This window comes from Xiphophorus couchianus, chromosome 12 (genome assembly GCF_001444195.1).
Source record: "Xiphophorus couchianus chromosome 12, X_couchianus-1.0, whole genome shotgun sequence".
NCBI lineage: Eukaryota > Metazoa > Chordata > Actinopteri > Cyprinodontiformes > Poeciliidae > Xiphophorus > Xiphophorus couchianus.
Window position 1 is genome coordinate 14,348,179 of NC_040239.1, and position 20,813 is coordinate 14,368,991.

Consider the following 20,813-nt stretch of genomic DNA (forward strand, 5'->3'; position numbering starts at 1 on the left):
CGCACAGCCAAGGTTGGGATTCATATAAAGGGGACAAAGTGATAAAGACCAGTTCGTGTCCAGCCTGTTGATTAGTATTGAGTGATCTCAGCCTTCCAGCCAGTCATGACGAGAAGCAGAACATCAATCTGGACAAAGCCACTTCTTTACCAACTATAATTCAGAGGTCCGTTCGCTACATCCGTGGCTGTAAACTCGACCCCAGTGTGGGAGGATGTGTGCACACTGGTGGTCACTTAATCTTCCAAATCAACTAATTCAGTATAATTTGATAACTTGCTGAATCTAATTTGACAACCTGCTACGGACTGATTTTTCCAATGGTTTTGATTTCATTTTGTGTAATTTGCAGCAGTAATGGAAATGGAAATAGTTAATGGGCTCCACCCTTTTGGTGGTTTAAAAAAATAGCCCCAGGCTAATGCGGTTATCAAGTGTTGACACACTTCACTTTTCCACAGGCCATTAAAATCTTCGAACAGAGGACACTTACTTTATTCTTCTTTGTCCAGGGCTCCTTAAACATATTAATGCTGGCTGTGTCTTCCCTCCATGGTGATTTGATTTGAGAGGATAATATACTGAAAGCCTTCTGTTTCTCTTTATACACAGACTCCCTGCTTTAAAAGCCCAAAGCTGAATGACTAAAAAAGGTCTATATTTGATATTAAAGTCTAACAAAACTGTGTACCACAAGTTCAACTCTGAGCCTAAAATGAAAAGAGCTTGAATGCCCTCAGTTCTTGAAATGGTTTTATTCAATCACATGACTTAAGTAAAGAGGTGGAGATGTGAAGTATGGAGGTCCAGAATAATGTTTAATACCTTTTTTCCCCTCCATTTTTGTAGATTAAGATGCAGTTTCAACTATATAAAAAAACACAAGTTCAGAAACCTAAGTTTGCTTAAACAACCAGAAAAAAAAAGTTTGTGTATTTTAGTATAGTGCTGGTCACAGTTAATTTTAATAGACTGTATTTTGAGAATCCTAAGATGAAACGAAATTAAGTTTTGTTCATTTTCAGCATTCCCCGTGAACAGAGAGAATGTAATAATTAAGATTTTCCTGCATTTAAAATGATGAATGTTTCCAGCAGTGATAACTAATGTAAACAGTTGAAATGAACAAAAATATTTATTATTCAATATAGAAAATATTGGGGCAATGGTTCGAATGCCTGATCTGTTCTACCAAATATTTTACTGCCTCACTCGTTGTGTCCTTGGGCAAGACATTTCACCTGCCTTTAACGCTCCGGTGTATATTCCAGCTTCACTTGTCTGCACCACCATCAGTGTGTGAATGTGTGTGTGAATGGGTGAATAATTGAACTTAGCGTAAAGCACTTTGGAGTCTTCTAGACCAGATGAAGCCCTCTGCACATACAGGCCACTTAGCTTAGACAATATATAAATGAAAGATCAAACTTAAATTTGTGAAATTTCTATGAAAATTTCAAAAATATTCTTACTCAGCTTATGTATTGTTTTATTTTTTCAAACTGAACATATGCATAAAAGTTACTTCAGTTACATAAAATCTTAAGTTTTTCCATAAATCCTCAGAAATAAGTCATATCTATCAACATCAGTCTGTTTTCAAATACATTATATTTACAATTTTACAATTTTAACCAATGAATGTAAGGCTAAGTGATAATTTACTTTAGGTTTGTAAAAGTTAAAAATAAAGGTGGAATCTCAAGGGTAGGTTGAAAAGCTAACAAGAGTTTTCACAAACTCTGTCATCAGCTTCAAATAGTCTCAGAAAATCAAACAATAAATGTGAAATAATGTGAAAATAAATTTTTTACATTACGTAGTCCTGAGCTAATGTTGTAACTCAGGGCTTATTAAAGTAAACTATCACAGAGACTAATATTAATATTGGGAGTATAAAAGTCCAGATGGAAACAGTATCGATTCAGAGGCTTGTACATAGTCATACATACAGCGATGGTGGGCTTAGCCATCACTATAAGTCAGCGTCTCACTGGGAACACCAGCGAGGTATGAGCTTTTGCCAGAGATTAATCATCCTTTTGTTATTTCTGTGTAGTTCTCAGGTTTACACATACAGAACCTACTCTTCTCAGTTCAAAGGTGTCATGCTGCATATGGAATGAAAGTGGAAATCTAGATGAATAATGACAAAATAATGTTTTAATAAATAGCAAATAGTCCTAAAACAACTTATAAAAAACTGGAAGACGTAGGGAATGAGGGAACTAACATACACCAGGTACATGGAGCAAATGGATCAACAGAAAGAACTAGTGGAGAATAAAGAAACCGGGGAGCTTATAAAAACATAGAGGAGGGAGTGAAGATAACAATTACAGGTAAAGTAGGTGGGGACAAAAAAGGAAATGAGCAACAGCTGGGAAGGAGAGCAGACTGGTAGGCTGAGGTTAAATAAGAAAATTGAAGGGGAAATAAACTAACTGTAAAAAAAGAAATACTAATCTAATAAATCAAACCCAAAATACAAACGATGATGATAATAACTAAACTAACATAAGGATTAAACTAAAATGGCAAGATATAAGAAAACAAAAATTAAGAAACTAGAGAACTAAAAGTCAAATCAACAAAGGATCACAACAAAAGGATTTAACTAACTGTAGTTCTAGAGTAAGATATGGTGGACATATGATGTGTCACATAAGAATTTAAAGCAACATTCATGCTTTTAAATGATGAAAACATTATCACTAACTTTGCAAAAGAGAACTAAAACTCTGAAGTTGTCCTGCTTTTCTTTAATGGTGCTTTCACTAAAGCTTAAGAAAGCTCCTTGGCTACGGTCCATGATTATCATACAGATAGGATCATATCCCATTGATTTTATGTAGATGATCACCTTTCTGTGTATGCAGGCCTGATAGTGGTAGTAATTTACAGAAGAAAATCAATTACCTTTCCCGTCTGCAGAAGTAATTGTTTATTATTTTCCTATTAACCAAACTGCGTTGATCAATGTTATGGAAAGATTGCCCATGAATACTATCAACATAAATAGATTTGCCTTCGACATTAGTACTGGCTTTCCTTTAATGACCTGGACAATGTCAAACCAATGCCACAAGCTCACATTTAAATGCTGGCTTCATAAGATTAATTTATGTACATAGTCTATGCACATTTTTTTGTACTTCTATTTTTACCTGTGAACATTTAAATCCCCCTTCAGGTCTTGAATTTACCTTTAATTTGTACTCAACACCTAGACAGTCCATGAAAATTTGATACTATGATAAAGGAAGTGCATCCAAGGTGCTAAACTTAGGATGGTGGATCGACACTGTTGTTGTCTTACAAATATGTTGCTGATTTGAATCGTCAGTGGCTCCCCTGGCTCTGTCTGCAGCCTCTCTGCCTGTATCAGTGTGGATTGATCTAGACACAAACTAATCACTATTACTCACTGAAGTAATTGGCCCAACCCAGATCACAGAGTAGCAACCGATCGACTGATCCAGGGATCGATTCTCTGATCAAAGGAGAGAGGTGTAGAGAGAAGGGATGGAGAGGCAGGAGGGATGTTTTGTAATGTGGCTGATCAATCTGGAGAACATCACACTCTCTGGGTGTGTTCTTGACCACTCATCACATTCACTGTGCGATCCTCCTAAACTGTGCGGTAGGCTACTTTTATAGGCACGTCTGCATTTATAAGACTGTTGATTTTTTTTCAAACACTTACACTCCTTGCTTAGATATTGGCACAAGAGACAAACACTTTCCCAGGTGACACAGTAACACAGACTGACAAAGACAAGTTGACATTTTGATGAAAAGTGAAGCAGGTAAATGTTCTGTGCTGCTTCTGTTGGACCTTTTGATACAGTCCACCATTCAATCTTGGTCGATAGGTAGAGGCGCTGGTCTGGGACATCAGGATTTTCTGTGATTCTGTTCATATTTATCTCAGTTTTCATGGCTGCATCACCGAAACTGGAATATTTATGTTCAAGATGAAAGAAGTCCTTGGGCATTTTGGTACTTTAGAAAATCTTCTGTTAGAAGATAACACTTCACTCAAGTTTTAGATAATGTCATGTCATGTTTTTATCATTTAGGAACTATTGTCAACCTTTGCTCCACTGCCTCTTGTCCTGAACTGGATATGTGAAATCATGCTTTTGTTTTGTCAAATCTGGATTATTTCAAGACCTCTTTTCAACATGTCTGACCAAAACCTGAACGGTTCTATATAAATAAAGCTTTACTGACAAAGATGCACATGAGCCAAGTTTTCAAGTTTGTCAGCATTTTCATGTACAGGTATTTCCCTGTCACCCAGTGTTGTCTTTAAATGATAAAACAGCAGAGGGAAGACAAAGGGCCTGATCTTAAAAATAAATGTAAAATAACATGCGCAATTAGAGGGCATGTTGTGAGCAATCTATAAGATTGCACGTGAAATCAATTACTAGTGCAAAAGTGGTGTGAATTAAGTTTTTGCAATTTCTACTGGATGTCATCATGAAGAATGTTGGAGAGCAGAGTTGCCGTTAAAAAAAGATAAAGTTGAAAGCTGTTTAGTCTTAATCAGCAGAGACAATATTTCATAGCAAAATATGCTGGGCTGGCACAATCAGTTGTTGGCGAGCCCTGCTTATCCTCATCATTTGCTTTTGCTGCTTCACTTTTAATCTCTCTGGTCATGCGTTTAGAAAGCGGGGCAGAGAGACGTCGGCGTTGGGGATGTGATCCTCGTCTATGATGATTGATGGAAGAGACGGTTTGAACTTGGTCCTTCTCTCTGCTCCTTGGTTCTGCTCTGCTTTGAAGAAGCTCCTGTTTCAACCCCTCTGGGATTTGGGGTCTTGGTTCAGGCATAATTTATTGTTACCTACTTAAAAACTAAAGTAAGATTAAAGTCATTTGCAGATATCGGTGTTCAAATTTATTACTTTTGCTTTATTGTATTTTGTCATTAAGACATCCAAAATATTTCACCATACTATTGACTGGAAAGCATGTTGAATTATTATTATTATTATTTTTTAGAATTTGTATCCAAAAAAGACTAAAAACAATAAATAACAGGGGAGGGGTAAGCAGTTAACTATTCAGTAAAGCTGCATCACATTGCAGTAAATGGATGACAAATATTCTCTTTGTGTGATGAGATTCTTCCCTTGCTGCTTCTTCCTGCTCAACCCACTTCATGAAAAAGCAGGAGGTCCTAAGCATTTCATGCTTTCATTGTTTTTGCAACCCTTAGCCCTCCTCTCCTGCACCATGCTTATTCCTTAACCCACCAGAGCCCATTTCTCTTTCATCCACACTGGCCGTCCTCCCGCTTTTAGGAGGTTCCTGTTTGACCAGACAGAACGCTGAGCACAGTTCCGGAGCGCTGGCCTCCTCTCAACATTTTCATCTCGCCATCTCCCCCGACGCTGCCCCTTTCTCACTATGTCCTCTCCTCCATCTCCCTCCCCTTCTCACCTCCATACTTTTTTTCTCTCTCTTTCTTTCCCCCCTATCTGCTTCCCTTTACTTTCCCCCTCTCTGTTTCTCTCTCACTGTGGTTGTTGATTGGGTGTCTGAGTGCTTGTGGCAGCTGTGTGTTTGTGTGTAATAGAGCAGAGAGGTTAGTCTGAATACAGCGATGGGAGAATTTGTTTATGTGAGAGATGCATAGATGGAGACAGGTCTCCAGACGCTGCGGGCTCTCTCCTGCTGTCATCCTGCATTCAGGCCCTGACAGGAGATCTGAGATGGGCAAATATGCCAGACGCTCTGCCCAAATCCCAGAGCTGCATCCCGCAATCCAACCGATGTGTGTTAGTGTTTATTCATATTTGACAGAATGATTCTGTGTGTATGTGTGTGAGAGAGCTTGCAGGATGCCATGCTTGATCAGATTCCCCTGCCACATGCTGGGTCCAGAGTCCATTACCACCGAACGCCAGAGGGGAGAAAGTGGACCAAGTCTTTTCTTTTTATCCCATCCCAGTGATCTCTTTCTTTCTCTGATATGTTAAGCCTGTTCAGCAGGGCAAAGATTTGCCTGTGTCCACCTCAAACAGCTCATTTAGTATTTTTATTCCCATCTATTTGGACTTGCAGTTGCATTTGTATCTGAGTGTTTGCTGCAGTTTGTCTGAGTTAGACTTGTCACTTCAGCCCCAGGTCTTCTGGGACTCTTCGCTTTGTCTTTCTGTCACCGAGTTATGTTGCTGTGTTTTATTTAAATCAAGCGCTTCAATTGAATAACCTTCACGGAGGAGTTTCTTGGCTCCTCAAACCACTGCAACATCTTGTTTGTTGCACATCTGAGTGTGGCCCTCTACTAAGCTAATGTGGTGAAATAATACGCTGAGAATAGAGGTGAGATCCTAAACAACAATTAATGAAGACTAAATCTGAAGTGTGCTCTAAGGCTGCTGCTCCTATTAAACTCCTTGGGTAAAACGCGAAGGCTGCATTCTAAAGAGTGCGCATCCAGTCGGCATGTTGTGGCCTTTTAACTGCCTCCAGCAATCACATTTGATGCTCCTTAATTATCCAACGCTTTCCCCCACCTTTTTTTGCCACGCTGCCTTCTTTCCTCTCAGCCGCAGAGACGGTGCATTTGCTTACCGCTCTGCCTTGCCTAAGTGTTCGCCTGCATGTAAATTAATCTTGATTCACTTTACCCTGCCCTGCTGAGTGCAACAAATTACCCTATAGCAATGAAACAGCACAAGTGAAAAAAGCCAAATCGCTGCTCTTGATAGGCTGTTGTTTCCGTGCTTTATGCCATTACATTAGGGTTACATAATGAATACTCTCATGTGAAAGGAGTGTGTTGTGGGTTTTTAATTCATCATGAATAGGCAAGGTTTGTGCATAGTGTCCTTCACACACTGTTTTCTCTGCAAGAGGTTTTAAAGTTCACCCACATTGTACCCAACAAGTCGGCATCCATCATTCCATTTACAGGAGCCTGACAAAATTAGCTGCCTTTATAACACAGCCGGGCTAATTGGCGGAGGAAGAAAAACACGCTTTTGACACAAGCACTGGCAACACATTCACTTGACGTGCCACTTGTCTCTCTCTGAACGTTAATGTGGAAGAGGTTTAGGTTTTAATTCACCAGGACAAAATTGGCTGCAACTCAAGTGCTTAATTTTTCTGCCCCCGAGTGCTCCTGGCAAATTTTCCAGCTGACCTTTATTGCTTTTAAACAACAATTTTATGTTCTGTTTTTCTTCTTCTTTTTAAACTTTTGTCCACTTAGCACTTTCTTTCTTACGTAGTGAGATTGTGCCACTTAAGAAATCAGACCTTGTTATTTTTCATCGGGATTTAAGATAGTTTTGATTTGAGGTATTTGATCGTGACACATTAGTCAAATATTCTGCTGCATATGATATAACCTTGACTATTGACAAAGCAAGGACACTTACTGTGGGTATACTCTTGTGTAGCTGTGTGTGTTTGAGTGTAAATCAATGATGGTGAATGGGAGGAACCCCTCTGCAAACGCTCATCTTTCATCTTGAATAACCGATATGATAAACAGACGCTTCTCATCAATCTCACCTGTGTTTCCAATACAAAGATGCGGCAGACTTATTTCCCTCTCTGTCTGCACACTGGATGACATTTACTAAATTGCTCAATGGGTGTGCAATTACATTTGTATGTTTGAGTGTGCAAATAGAGCAGGTTTATCAGTTATTTCTCCATTGCAGTATTTACACCAACATGGTTTCTGTTTCTCTTTTCTGCTAATTTTGAGTGAAATTCTTCATTCCCCCCCCCCCCCCCCCCCCCCCCCCACTGTGGTTGACCCTGCTGTTCTACAACCGTCCACAGAGGGGCAGCGCAGCAGTTTGCAATGGGTGTGCTGATCCAAACTGTGGATCAGGAGAGGGAAATGAAATAAAAGTGGGGATAAATCAGCAAAATCAGCACACATGAAGAAGAGGTAAAGATTGAATTATGTTTAATGGTGTCATTTGGAGAGGATCATGCTATATTATAACAAATGATAAAAGTGTGTTTTAATGAGTATTCATAAAGACTCGGTAGACTCTGTAGACCTTCTTGCAAGGTTCCTCAGGGTTGATAAAGATCAAAGTGACTTTGGGACAATTATTGCATGTGTGTTTATTATCACTCACCAATTTCAGAGTAAAATTGAGTGTTGTGTGTGCGTGTTTGAGACACCAACACACACGCACACACACTCACGCAAGGTCATGGGAAACACTGTTCCTCACTATAGCTTCAGGCAATAGTGATAATGCCTGGGTAAATAATAGATGGAGTGTATAAATCTATTACCAGAACAAGGCGGATAAAGACATTTATCCATCTGAAAGGTGGATTACTTAACACGTATCCTGCTGTGTGTGTGTGTTCATTCAAGTGCATCTATTTGCCCATTGCTATAAATGTGGCAGCAGAGACAAACCACAAGCACAACCCTTAGTTTTATGAAAGGATTATGATGATTATTATCTATTATTTTGTGTATTTTCAAGCATTTTTGGACTAGTTGGAATAAGAAATTTGATTACATATTTTGAAATGTTTTCCTTTTTTTTCTTTTACATATTTAAGTAGAACTTTGAAATATGTAAGTGGAAAACAGCTTAAATACGCTATAAGTTGAATGAAAAAACATGCAAATAATGCTGTTTCACTAATCTGACAACTTCGGTTATAGGCAAAAAGAAACATTGACTCTTCATCCTTTATGTTCTCTTTACAAATCATATTAGTGCTAATTGCGCTGTCATATTAATGTGTATTAGTCTTCCCTTTTTGTGGTATTGGATTAAATGATGCCATAGGACAATAAGACTCCCATGCTGTGTGTTCGCCACATATCCACTACAACAGAATTAACACAATTGTGGCTCAAATGTCATAATTCTGACATTATTTACCCACTTCAACATGCTGAATATTTAAGACAAAGTTGAAAGCTGTTTTTCATCGCTTACGGCCTAATTATTTCAATCCTGATGGGATTGAGTAATAGTTATTCCATTTTGACCTCTCAAAACATCCAATACAATGTTAGTCCCACTCATCTTGACTGAAAATTAACTAATTTATCATGAAAAATAAAGCCATTTTTTTCTTAATTAAAAGGCTTTATTTTACTTAAACCTTTCAGGTTTTTATGCTGCTTAATGAGATGTTCTCCTGCCAACTGTTCCCCTCTGAAGTAAAACAAAACAAAGTTCCCAGCAACTGTGAGGCAAAAGAGCGCCACAACAATTAGTTGGCAACAATTAAATATCATTATGTTATAATTAATCTGCACACAATTCATTAAATACTAATTCCATACGAAAATTAGGGAGCGAAGAATGTCATCTCTGTGCTGTCTTAATCAGCATGTGATTGACAGCATGCAGAAATAGAAACTTTTGAGTTTAGGGGATGCCGCGCCCTCTGTGTGTTTGTCAGCCAGTGCAAAGTGGATCATCTTAAGTGTGTAAAGATCAACTCCCCTCTGTCTGTTGATGGTAATTAAGTTTCCTCCCTGCGGGGTTGCCAGCATGGCCAAGCTGGAGGAGGTGGGTGGGAGGCAAGATCGGTGCTAATTGTTGAACAAGAGAGCCTGTTTTGGCTGCCGATAAGCACTGTGGGGTCCCCCGTATGCCTCTGAGTCTGTGTGTGTGTTCAAAAAGTGTGAAGCTGAATGGAGTCATAGAACTACAGGTCACACCCTGAGTGCCGTTGCTAAGATACAGCATCTGAAGTATTACAGAGGGGTGGTACTGGGGTAGTCCATCTTCAAGCCCTCCAACATCCTGCTCCAGTTTAACCGCCCCGCGTCCCCCTCTGCCCCACTCCTCCTGGGGTTTGGGTGAATGGGCAGGGCTGACAGGGTTTGAATGGTTTGGGGTGACAGGGGGGTGGTGTCCTATTTGTCCCTAAATGCTTCTCTATAGACCCCTGATAATAGACCGGCTGCCTGTTCCCCTTCCACCCGCCCCACCAAACCTCTGCTGCCTCGTCCCCCACTTTCACCCACTCTGTCTCTGTCTCCTTGTCTCACCCTCCCTCCCCCAAAACCCCTCTGTCTCGTTTTCCTCCCTATCATGTCTCCTTCTCTTTCCATCTCTTCTTCTGTCTTTCTGTTTTTCCTGTTCTCTTCCAGCTTTTGCAGAAAGAATAAAGAAACAAATAACTTGTTATGCTACACATGTGCTGCCTTCAAGTGCAGCTAGTGTATGACTAACAAGGAGAAGGTCAGGGCTTATTACTGCCCTCTTCAGTTCTCAGCATTGTCCAGGATCTCTGGGTTTGTCAGCGTTAACAGGAACTGCTTTGATGTTGGTCTTTCATGCTTTGTCTGTCAGCATAGCAGAAGATACCTTTGATGAGTGCAAGCCTGTTGTTCGAGCTGTCTGATAAATGAGAGCAAGTAAATATTTATAATTACCAATCCATGATCAAATAAAAAAAATAAGAAAGCAGAAAATACAACCCCTGAAACCTTTAAGAGAGTACAATCGAGCATCTGTTTGTGTCCACTCCAGAAATGAAGGTATAATGACAGATCACCTGTGTCTGGATAAACATCTGCACAGTAAACACACTGCATCAGGTATTTATGATGCTTTCACAGTGACAAAAAAACTGTTTGCCGACTTGCAAGTGCATGAGTAAAAGCTTGAGTCTGTGTTTTTTGTGTGCTTGTGTTTATGTGTGAGCATTCTTCCCTGTGTTAGGGGTCAGGAGTGAAGATGTTACCCTTTGGTCATTCATCACAAGCATGACACACTCTCCCTTGCGCTCTGCTACGAGGAGGCAATGTTTTATAAAAGAATAACACGTCAGCAGGCGCTCACTGGCCATCCATTACCGCCCTGTGCAACCTGCAAAGATGCACAATGAACTTGTAGATTTTGTGCACTTGCTGTGTGTCATCCCTGATGTTTGCGTATGCAGAAGTTCTTGTTAACTCTTCTTTTTTTTCACAGAGTCTAGCTTTTTTTCGTCCTGCACACGTGACGGTTTCCTCTGCAGATAGGAGAAAGGGAAAGAATGGAGGCAGGTAGCACAGGATTCAGTGCAAAGTGTTAGATTGAAATTAAATGTCTTTGTTTTTTATTTTTGCTGCACACACATTTACATGAACCATAGCTGATTGAGCAGCTATTTTCTGCTGCTGGTGAGGTAAAATTCACTTTTACACAATATTAACTACATTGTGTATTTCCATTTTCAATTGTTTGCCTACAATTTAGTTGAAAAACTGTTGTTACATTTATGAGGGCTGATTCTGTTTGTTTTATTTTTCTCACTCATCCTGATGCTCGTCCCTACAAGGATGGGACTGTTCCATTTTGATTCACCTATTACCAATAAAACTCATCAAGCCTGGAGATTAAATCGATCAGGATTTAAAGCCTAGTGGTCAATGTGTTGGTCACGAGACTCTCCCAGTGTAACACTGCATTACACTGGGTGTTTAAAATACTGACATTAATCTTCCAATGCTGTAGAAAACTCTACCTTGACCTCATCTTGTGTTAACAAATATCCTCATGTTTTTAACAAAAGCAAAACTGGCAAAATCTCCTGGAATCCATATGAACCGCCACAACGTCCTGCTAACTCTTCCCCAGACTCGTCTACCTGCTCACACCAAGTAAGATCAGCTTAAATTACTTACTAGAAAACCTACTCTGTGATCCACTGACTCCATTCTCTCTCTTCTCTTATGACCAATGGATCCTTGACTACATACTTAGTATTCATCCATTGTTGTCCAATAAAAATTTTTTATGTCATTTTTTACAACCTTTATTTTTTAGTATCTGTGCTAGGTTCCAACTCCTTAAAAGGTAAAAAATGCAATACACTCATTTAGATACATCCAAAAATCACAAACTGTGTGTGTCCATCTTTGATGCAGTTACCAGAAACTGAGACTTTAGATTCCAGAAATTACTTTTCTATTCCAGCAAAAACAATGAGTTTCTGAGATTCAGATTTGTTTCACAGCAACAGGCTTATTCCTGTTTATTTAACAAAACTAATGAATAAACTGTTTGTTAATGCATTTCTGGACCATAAAATTTGGGTTTTTAGTGTCAACGCATTTAATGAATCTTTCAGTATTTCAGGAAAATTCTCAGATTTTAGTGACTGATTGGTGCATCAGTAATTCCATGAAAAAAAATTCTTTAGAATTTATCAAGATATTTTATTTTTGTGATGTACTACCCTGACCTTTCCAGGTGTTGGTGATTCAGCCTATACATGTCAGCATTATTGCTAATGAGCTCTTCTTCTTCTTGTTTGTAGTTGTGTTTGCATTTTGCATGTGACAGCTCGTGCTGTTGTAAGACAGAACAAGTTGAGGACGATGTGAATTATGGAGCTCTTAGACCGGTTTATGAGGACTATTATCCCTCAGTTAGTTTCAGTTTTATGTGCATTTTCTCTGGGCTGGCTTGAAACCATCAATTTAATGCTTTCATAAAGCAAGGTTAGATAGCACTGAATCAAACAGAACACACACTCATCCTCTGCTCTGCTTTAGAGTGAAAGTCACAAAGAGGAAGATGAGGAGGGGCGATGAACGATGGAGAGACAGTTTTATGATGTCTTTTTTAAAAGCCAATTTAGGATAAAAGTTTTCTTTCTCGCTTCAATAACAATTCAAAATGTAGTCACACACTTAAACCCAACAAATATATTTGTCTGTCTTTTTGAGTGTCTGTTAGATGGACACTTTATTGTCTTCGTTCACGCATCATGCCCATTTTTGTGGTGCTTATCACCTGTTTTATTGCAGGCCGTTTTCTTTCACGACACTGTTCCATCAGCGGCTGCTTCCTGTCAGCAGAGCCAAGAGACAAAGATTTTGTCGTTGGTCCAAAAACACGTCGTCATTCTCTTCAAAACAAATAACAAGCACGGATCAATATGGGTGGAAATCGAGTGCAGCACTTTAAGGACGCCTCTCAGTGTTTCCTCGCAGGCGCTCAATGAGACTCTGAATCCATTTCAGCTCATTTATGATTTTTGTGTGTGACTGTGTGTCTGCGTAATCCATCTACTCCAGTGTGACAACTTAATTTTCAATGCTGCAGGAGACATGGCAAGTTGAGACTACCAATGGATGATGGAACAAGGGGGAGAAATGAGGAAAGATATGCTTAAGATACCCGAGTCCAAAATCTGTTTCTTTGAGGGGTTACAGTGCAAGTATGACGAGGACCAGGAGATCTGTCTCTCCTTAGTGGTGTCAGGACAAAACACACACGTAAACACAGATGTACCCTGATGCTTTGTCAGTAGGGGTGTGTGCGTGCATGTGTGTGAGTGTGTCTGTTTGTGTGACAGGCATAAAGTGGATTAGAATGCAGGTTCTTTTGTTTGGATTTGAAGAGCATGTCATTGGCAAAGACAGGAAAAAACCCAAACCTCATGAGTATCTAAATAGCCTGACACCTCTGCCACCACATTTCTACTAACAATTTATAGCTCTTTTGATTACATATTCTTATCTTTCTGTCCTTTCTTTCTTAAAGCTACTGTGAACTCACTTTTGGTAAAGACTTTAACCCATATCAATCAAGGCATATTAAATTTTTAAGAGCTCTTTTAATATGAGCTGTTAATCAATAAAAACAAAATCTACCCTCTAAAAAAAAAACTAAATTTAAGACATGCCTTTGGTGAAATCTCATAAAGCATCAGGCAGCAAATCAAAGTTCTTTAACTACATTTCTTTACATGTCCTGCGGTTTCTTCTTTTAGACATGTGGCAATTAATCGACCTGAGATCGAGCAAACTCTTTCTTGGATGTCAAACACTGAAAACTGCAACTTTTGTTTTGTCAATAAATGCTTCAAAACTAAGAACACCCAACATCAAAATCAGATTCAGTTGTTCAGACCTCAAAGAAAAGCAGAAACCTGTTTGGGCCAAGTAAACTCTGATCTGCTTGTGTCTGTGTGTTATTTTTTCTTATTATTAAATAAGAATCGAATTCAGACTAAGCTTTACTCGCCAACATAGCGTGCACAAGCACGGAATTTGACTTTTGCTTTTTTGTGAAGCCTTTTTGCCGATTACCTTTTTAGGCATAACTAATATTTTTGTCCATTACTTTTTGAATGACCACTTTTTACTCCTACATATGTTTATGCATTTTATTTGTTGAGCTCTACTGCTAGCCTTAGCTGCCTGCATCAAATTCAAGTCACTGATGTTAGTGTACAAGTTCTCCATGGAATGATTTTGGTCTACTTGAATGTTCTCACAGAGGTTTATGTAACAACTCTGGTCGTAAAGGGATTGTCAGCTAGAGATGCTAACATCTCGCTCAAGACAATCCAACGTCTTTATATATGTTTTTTTATGCGCTTCCAGAATAGTGTCTCTGTCTCTCTTCTTAAAACTCTTGAACACCCAGTTAATCAGAGAGCATTTCATACTCTGGCACCTTCACTGTGCTTCTTTACCCCATTTACTGATTTCTTATATTTGTATCTATATAATATTTATATATCAGTAAATATTAAAACTTCCCCTATTGTCTGCTTTGATATTAACAGCCTTGTTATGTCTTAAGTCACTTTGGATTAAAAAAAATCTACCAAATGCATCCACCAAATTCAGATGCTTTACAAATTCATTGGATTAAGAGTAGTTGAGTAAAAAAATACTGATATTAGGCCACTCTTACTCAAGTACAAGTTTGAGTCGGTTAGTTTTGGTGTTCTCAACTTGTTGTTCTGACCTAAATAAAATAACGATTGTGAAATTTTAAGGACATTTAGACTGCATTTGAGCATCTCTTTTTTAAAATGCTGCATATTTTATATTAATTCATCTGTACCTATTTGTCTAGATCAGTTAATATAATAGCAATGTTTTTTGCTCTTTATGAGTTGTTTTTACAAAACCTTTGCGTTTGTCAATTAAGTGAGGGCCTAAGCAGTGGTGAGATACCAGCGTACTCATCTTAATCTTAATTTTAATTAATCTTTAAAATTAAGATTAATTAAAATTAAATTAAGATTAATCTTAATCTTAATTTTGTATCTCAGAGAACTGGTTTTTGATCCACATTCTTTGCTACACCTCAGCGCACCTGCTTTTCCTGTCTACATGATGCACAATATTAGATCCTCTTTAGCTTTGCTGCTCTTGGTCTTGTTTTGGCTCATGTTAAATTCAGTGCCTCAGCCAGCCAATTGCGATCCACAAAATCTAGTCTTTTCTTGAATTGTTCAGTGTTGAGATGTCTTATGCACCTCCAAATGCTTTCATTTACCTGTCTAGAAGCGGGTAGTTGTTCCAGCTGCAAAGACACACTCAGACCTACCCAAAAGGGGAAGAGCCAGCTTAATTGTGATTCTGATTTGAATAAAAAAGCAAATAAAAGGGCCATTGGAGGCAGGGCAGTAAAAGGTTTTCCTTTAACAAGAGCTATGCTAAAACAACTTTAAAGCTGAAGAGGTTTGCTCTGAAAAGCGTGTATGAAGCTCTTTGTACAGATTTGCTTATGAGTGTGTTTATGTCTCTTTCTGTATGTGTGCTCACCACACATAAACACACACTGGGGTGATTTATTCCAAGCACAGGGCAGGTAAATTGAAGTCGGCCTTTCAGGTTGGTTTTCAGCTCCGGGTCTAATGAGAGCAACGTTTCCCGTCTCTCCAAACAATGCGCTCCTGTCTCTTAAGAGCCCTTCCACCCGCCTGCAGCCGAGCCACTCTACATTAGATCTGTGGCCTGCAGCAGCCACTACAGTGAAAGGCCTCAGGCTCTGAAATGGCTGTTTGATTCTCTCCCTGCTTTGCCTCTAAATGAATGATTTATTGGCTGTCAATGAGGAGGCCAAGCGTAATGGACAAAAGCTGCACTGCAGAGTCCCCAGTCAAGAGGATGTTGTTGTGGATGTTCTCTTTGAGGATCCCCCTGCCTCTGTCTGGAACGATAATGAAGAGTAAACAACCTTGCTTGTGCCAGACCACATATAGTTGGAGGTGCATTAGGAATCCTGGGTCTTCACGTTGTGTGTTGACATCTAGCACTCAGAGTATTGAATGATTAAGAATTCTAATTAGTATTAGCAGTGCAACTCTCACATGCTTTACAAAATACAGGAATTTGACCACATGCAACCAGTCGTTGTTCTTCTGCCCTTTTGCCAGACTGTTCTTACACAGTCTGGCTAATAAGCAGCATTTCAGGGAAATATAAAGGTTGCTTGCTTCCATAAGAAAGCACAACAAAACTGTAGACACAATAAGAAAGAACATTTAAACAATCAGTAAAGCATTCATGATTCATGTATGTACAACAAAATATTGTATTGCAGCGTTAGATATCTATCCCAACCTTATTGTCATGTTTAAAATAATGATACAAAACTGGTGTAAGACAGTTAGCCTGGTGCTAGCAGAAATAGTAATGTCCTTTATTGGTACCATTAGAATTGGTGCTGTAATAATACAATGTGTTCCAAATTATTAGGCAAATTGGATTAAAGTATCATAAAGATAAATAAAAAAAATTGTTGTGCTATTAAATTTATAGATGGTATTGTGTGTCAGGGCTCTTTGAATCACTGTAATTAATTTCAGAGAGCTGGGTTGATTAGTTTGTCTGCTGAGCTCAAATAAGGGAAATGTACTTAAGAAGGATGTTCCACATTATTAAGCAGGCCACAGGTTTCAAGCAATATGGGAAAGAGAAAGAATCTCTGTTGACAAAAATCATCAGATAGTGTAGTGCCGAATGACAAGGTATGAAAACATGAGATATTTAACAAAAACTGAAGTGTTATTGTACTGTGAAGAGAATTGTGGCTGATTCAGAACAAAGATGGGTTTGTACAGATAAAAGCATAATGAGGAAGGTTTCTGTTAGACAAATTCATCGGATTAAGAGAGAAAATCTGAGAAAATATCACTTGCATAATGATTTGGAACACGGTGTATATGGGCAAGCATAAAATAATAATGTGTTCAAATACTCATAAGTACAAAGCACTTCCTGAGCTTCTAGTGAAGGAAGAACAGTGTTTCATTTTAACTGCAATTTATACTCTCAATTTTAACACTTTACCAGACTGTATGGCAACACCATTTTTCTAAAATGGTTACACAACCATAAGTTGTTTGGGGATGGAGTTTGAACTGAACTGAAAACTTTTTTCAATGGTTTCTGCCTTTCAATCATCAATGATATTTTGCCTCAAATCTTCTTTTGTAGTCTGATTTTTTTTTTCCACATTGGTTTAACTTTTAAATGTGCTATTTTCACTTTGGCTTCAAAGGTTTTATTCTACAGAAACTATTCAATGATTTTTAAGTGAAAGCAAATTATCTTTAGCACGTTAGCACATGTTAAGGCCCTAGTAATATACTCTTATTGTTCTTTATTTACTCACTCTTGCTGTACTTCTAAAATCCACTGTCCCTTGAACTTTCATTTGAATTTCAGAACCTCTGATCCAGGACATTGTAGGCTATCAGACACATCAGTTCCCTCTGCTGTAGCAGGACTCCAATCAATTAACACAGACGAGTAACCTACCATACACACTGTGACTGAAGTGGCCACAGGCGGCAATGGAGACATGTTATTTAAAATCCTCATTGCTTTTGTTCACCTAAAAGGGGACATTACCACCCGCTCGTGCCTTTGGCCTCTACTTGTCATCCAAACGGCTAATTTCTGCAGATCTCTGTAATCCCCCAGAGGACACAGCAGGGCTTAGGGGCCAGCAGGAACGGGGGCCTCAGAGGCCGGCTGCTAGAAAGGAGAGTCGATGGGAGCTTTTAGAATTGACGTTCTAAAACGCGCCTTTGTTTGCATCAAGCTCCCCGGCGTCCCCGCCTTTCAGGAGTCCTAATGATAAGTGACAGTCCATTAATTGAAGCTATTTAGGAAGCCATCATCAGACACACATATAATCCCTCTCCGCTGAGACCAGTAGAACATTTTTACTGCGCCGCAGATGAGGAAATTGTTGGGTTAGGAAGCCTAATGTGTTTGACTTTATTGGTGCTTGTAAATCAGTGGGTTTAAAGAAAAGAATAAAGAAATTACTGGCTGGAAAATATTCTTATTTTTTCTTTCTTATAACCAAGTGGTTTTGTGAGAACACACGTGGATCTGATTACAATTTAATTACAGTAATTAAAACATGGAGTGCTTTATGCAAGCTGCACAAAAGATTAATCTGTTTGTTACAAGTAAAGGAGGAGTCAGTAATACTGTGTAGCCTCTTAGAGTGAGCTACTTCTGGCGTCATATTACTAAATCAGTTCCTGTTTTCTGTATTTTACAAACCTCACGATTAAACACAATGGATGTAACTGAGCACTTAAGCTGTTTGGCATTAGCCAGAGGTTTTATTTGCTTGATATTAGACCAAGCATTTTATTGTATATTATGACACTATAAGTAGTGTTTTTTAGGCTTGAGCACAAGTCTCAAATGTTCAAACTATTAAAAGTAAAATATCTTTAAGGGATGATTAAAAACTTCATCATGCTGTCTTAAGGGGTCAGTGTTGTTTTCCAGCCACAAAGACATTTTATAACACAATAAAGTAACTATGTTTCCATCAGTTATAAATATTGCACAATAATATATAGCATATTAAATATAACTGAAAAGAAATTTTACTTCGTCATTTGATACTTTGAAATTGGGCCTCTGTCTCTTTAAGAAATTCTTGCTTTCTGACACTTCACTTTCAGAAATTGTCACGTCGCTCCTCAGTTAACCCTTTAGCAAAGTTTTTTTTATTTACTTTTACCCATGCTACACTGAGAATTAGCTCGCATGTTGAGCTAAGCAGGAGCACAGGTCCATCAGGTGTTTGCTAATTGCTGCTGGCTAGTTTGAAGGAGCTGAGTGGGAGCGTCACAAGGGAGGGGTGCTCTGTGAGGCAGTAGCTTGGAAACTGCAGCTCCTTTGTCTCGTGTTTCCAAAGTGTGTGTGGAAGTCAATTATTGGTGTGTATTTCTAGTTTGAACTCCAAAATTCTGACTTCTGAGTCAAAAAATATCAACTGAAGCGATTACCTGAAGTCAGACTTTGATGTCCAAAATGCCATCTCCTCACATCAACAAAAGTAAGCCATAGTGAAAACATACTTATTTTTCCAGAAACACTTGTAAGAGCATGTGTAAAATCCATGTTGCATGTAGCGCCTGCAGTTCTGAATTGAATAAATTTAGTGGTGTTGCAAGTGCAAACTACTACTTAAAACGTTGTTTGGCACTACGAAGAATGACGACTTGAGTGTTGCAATATTGGAACCCTGACTTCTTGGACTTCGTCAACTACTATGCTGCTCACTCAAGTGTGACGTCATTCCCAGCTTTGAGTTTTTACTTCAAGGTAAATGCAGCGCAGCGTGTTACAGCATAGCCTTCCTATACATTTGATATTATAGCAACGTCTCTAGCTTAACCCAGCCACCACAGATTTTTAGACATGCTGAAAAGTTTAAAACATGAGTCTCGCAACTCTGCTCCAAAACAAAAGCAAAAGTTGTAGGAAAGACTGGGCCCTACTTGATTTTATGCTATGCAGATGCTCAGTCTGTATCGATAAAGATTTACTCACCTCAGTATGCTGAAAGCTCGAGGTTGTGGACATGGCAGGAGATTTAGAAGTATTTTGTAATCATAGATCATAATCATAGATCATGTATACAGTAATTCAAGTTCAAGGAGGAATGTATTTTCATGCTGAGATGGTCAAGCGATCAGTAAATATGGGAAACACAGAACATATTAAAACTTTAGCAAAATTTACAGAACAATAATATACAAAACAATCATGCATAATAATTGACATCCAAGTCATCATGAATTTGGCTTAAATTCTTAGTGTTTGGCCCAGCTTAAAATATATTTTCAAGTATGCTGACATATATTGGAAGGTGAAAAACAATGCATCTGGAAAATGTCATTCAATATTTTCAATTTTTACATGATACTTTAAATAAAAGAAATCATCAAACTTTTAGATCTATAATGCATATATTTTTTTAGAATAAAAACAATAATGGAAAAAAACCCAACACTTTAATTTAAAAATATTCGGACATTCTATTTCAAACAGCATATTTACGGGCAGAAATTCTTTGCCAATTTTGACTAATTGCTTTTTGTTAGATCATTTTAAATTGCCATTTTGCAGTAAAACAAACCTGATGTGTTCTAGTCCATCTAGCATTTTAGATGTTAAGATCTAAATGTTTTTGAACCCTTAAAAAAGCTTCAACAACCCAGCATTTACATGTATAGACTCTCTCACCCTAGATGTTTGTTGACAGAAAATGTTAAAGAAGAGCACAAAGGGTGCTATTATTTTCTTGTTGATCATGCCATAATCTGCAAGGTGAAAAACTGCCACCGGGAACAATAAGCCCTGAAATCTGCACTGAATTTTCTCTGTATCCTCAAGTCCAGTCATCCAGCTACAGTTCATTCCCCTCCAACCAATTTACCATCTGTGCATCTCTCTATCTTCCCCATAAAACAGGGAAGGAAGCAGTTGTCGCTGTTTGGGTTTTAGGGGCTAAATGATGTTGCTAATCACCAGCTTCTACTGGGCTTGATTTATGAAGGCAACACGAATTGTTATAGGCTGACTTATACATATGTGTGTTGGGGTGAGCGTGTGTGTGTGTGTATGTTTGGGTAGGTGTCAGAGACGGAGCTGGTGGGATAGCCTAAATAGTCCTATTATTTATTGTCTCAGAGCGGCCTCTCTGAACGGAAGAGCGGCTCTCTAAATTGAAATATAGCTGAGTTTACCCTTCTGATTACTGCAGTAGTTTACTCCCAGAGCC